The 3,127-nt window shown below is 33.1% G+C and overlaps 1 pseudogene; it reads left to right on the top strand.

Moving 5' to 3' along the window:
- The first annotated feature begins 1,793 nt into the window (after window positions 1–1,793).
- Window positions 1,794–2,461, top strand: LOC112406504 (spliceosome-associated protein CWC15 homolog pseudogene; annotated as a pseudogene).
- Window positions 2,462–3,127: the final 666 nt, after the last annotated feature.

Here is a 3,127-nt window from a genome sequence, read left to right as displayed (position 1 = left end):
GAAGAATAATTTCCAGAGTACAAAATACTAGATTGTAGGGTTTTTTTCTCTCAATACTTTATTTCACTCCACTCACTTCTTGCTCACATGGTTTCTGAGAAGAAGTCAGATGTAATTCTTATCTTAGTTCCTTTATAGGTAAGATATTTTTTTCCTCTGGTTTCCTTCATGATTTTTTCTTTATCTCTGATTTTCTATAATTTGAAAATACTACGCCTTGTAAGTCACTGTTTACTATAAAAGTTAAAAGGTGAAACTATTTAAAATAACTATTACTAGAATAATAGACATACAATTTTAAAATATGTAAATTAACAATGCAAAATGTCGGGTGAGAAGTAAAATTATGTTTTTTGTATGTAACTGAAGTTATAAGCTTAAAATAGGCTCTTATAACATCTTAAATACAAGCTATTTTATATAAACTTCATAGTTATGACATAGAAAAAATCTTTAATAGACACCTAAAGATGAAGAGAAAGGAATCAATTCACACTACAAAATATATATATATTTTGTGTGCGTGAACACATACTGAAAACAAAAATGGTGATCATAAATCCTTACCTATCAATAATTACTTTAAATGTAATATATTAAATCACCAACCTAAAGACAAAGAGTGGCTCAAGGGATAAAAAACTTCCCAACAAAGAAGAGCCTACAACCAGATGGCTTGACTGATGAATTCCACCAAACATTTAAAGAAGAATTAACACCAAACCTTCTCAAACTCTTCCAAAAACTTGAAGAAGAGAGAACACTTCCAAACTCATAACCTTGTATACAGAAAATTCTAAAGAATTCACACACACAAAAAAATATATATTTTAGAGCTAATAAACCATTTCAGCACGACAGTAGGATAAAAAATAAACAAAAGTTAGTTGTATTTCTATACACTATCAATGAACAATCTAAAAACGAAATTGAGAAAATAATTCCACTTACAAGAGTATCAGAAAGAATGAAATACTAAGGTTTAAATTTAGCAAAACAAGTACAAGGCTTATACACTGAAAACTACAAAACATCATTGAAAGAAACTAAAGGAGACCTAATTAAACAGAAAGACACCCCGTGTGAGCAGATTGGAAGATTTAATATTGTTCTGGTGGCAATACTCCCCAAAGTGATGTACAGATTCATGCCATCCTTATCACAAATCCAGATGGCTCTTTTTTTTTTTTTTGCAGAAATTGACAAGCTGATCCTAACGTTCATATAGAAATTCAAGGAACTCAGAATAGCCAAAATCTTGAAAAATTTGGAGGACTCACACTTCCAAATTTCAACACTTACTACAAAGTCAAAACAGTATAGTAGTGGTATAAACATAGATGTGTAAATCAATGGAATAGAATTGAAAGTCTAGAAATATATCCAAGCATTTATGCTCAACTGATTTTTGACAAGGGTGCCATGACCATTCAAGGGAGGAAAAAAACAGTCTTCAAGAAATGGTGCTGGGACAATTGAATATACACATGCAAAGAATGGAGTTGGACCTCTACCTTGCGCCATATTTTTGCTCAAAATAAATTTACCCAAAATAGATCAAAGACCTCAATGTAAGAAAAAAAACTTAGGTTAAATTTTCATGGCCTTGGACTAGGCAATAATTTCCTAGATATGACACCTATAGCCCAAGCAACCAACAAGAAAATACATTGGATTTTATCAAAATTAAAAATTTTGTGCATCAAAAGATACTATCAAGAAATTACAGAGTCATAATGGTGTCTGTATAACCTCCAGAGACTGGTGCATTGGACCTCAGCCACCCATAAAAGATGACAGCAGCAGCTAGGCCAACTTTTGAACCTGCAATAGGTAGGAGAGGAAAAGGAGAAGGTGATTTGAGCCAACTCTCAAAGCAATATTCAAGTAGAAACCTACCCTCTCATACAGATAAAATATAGACAAACCACTCAGGATGTCCCTGAAGAGGTTAGGAACCATGACTTCAGGAGACAGTTGGAAGAGAGAGAAAAAAAATAAGAGATATTCCAACCGAGAACATACAACCTCCTCTTCAGTGTCAAAGAAGCCTTGATTAGACCAGATTCCCACTGCCAACCTTGATGCAGCTGATCTTCTAACGGATAAGATGAAGATGAAGACTTTGATAAAGAGAGTGATGATGATGATACTGTAGCTCTTGAAGAACTTGAAAAGATTAACAAAGAAAGAGCTGAAGAGCAGGCCAGGAAAGAACAAGAACAAAAAGGTGAAGAAAAAAGGATTCGTATGAAAAACATTCTGAATTGAAATCCTCTCCTTAATCTCACTGGTCCATCCCAGCCTCAGGCCAACTTCAAAGTTAAACGAAGGTGGGATGATGACTTTGTTTTCAAAGACTGTGCAAAAGGTGTGGATGATCAGAAGAAGAAAAAGATTTGTGAATGATATGCTGCAATCTGAATTTCACAAAAAGTTCATGGAGAAATATATTAAATAGTACAGTTTTTGCGCTTAATTAAAGACTGTAAAATGTAAACACTCTGACTTTATTGTGGTTAGTTTTTTTTCTCTTTCCCCCCTTCTAAATTGTGTATAGGTTTCCCTAATTTTAAGTTCCAAAATATCTTTTCCTTTATTGATACCTTATTTGATAAGGACTTGGGAATTGGTTTAACCCAGTTTTCATCTCTGAATATTTCCAGTCATATATTTTCTTTTTAATATGGGAAACGGAATCTGCTTGTAATGTGTTTCTAATAATCTAAAAAAAAACCCAGAAATTACAAAGAGAAATCAAAAAATGGGATAGAATATTTGCAAATCATGTGTCTGTTCAGAGTCTAGTATCCAGAATATATAAAGAACCAATATTAGTGAACAATAAAAAGACAAACAACCCAACTTAAAAATGAGACAGGATCTGAATAGACATTTCTCCAAAGAAGATATATAAATGGCCATGAGCAAATGTCTAGGTGTTTCTATTTAGCCCTCTAGAAGTTTATTTTGGCCCATTATTCTAATTTTTTTTTTACTTATTTTTAAATTTCTATGATACCGTCAGGTACACAGGTATCCCTTCCAGTCTCCCATCAGTTTCCAATTTGATCAGCAAACTACCAGTGTCCTCATCTAGATCATTAACAGGCAGAAAGCAGAGCCG

The sequence above is a fragment of the Neophocaena asiaeorientalis genome, unplaced genomic scaffold (genome assembly GCF_003031525.2).
Source record: "Neophocaena asiaeorientalis asiaeorientalis breed wild unplaced genomic scaffold, Neophocaena_asiaeorientalis_V1.1 scaffold59, whole genome shotgun sequence".
NCBI classification, from domain to species: Eukaryota; Metazoa; Chordata; class Mammalia; order Artiodactyla; family Phocoenidae; genus Neophocaena; species Neophocaena asiaeorientalis.
This window is presented reverse-complemented; position numbering and strand designations above follow the sequence as displayed.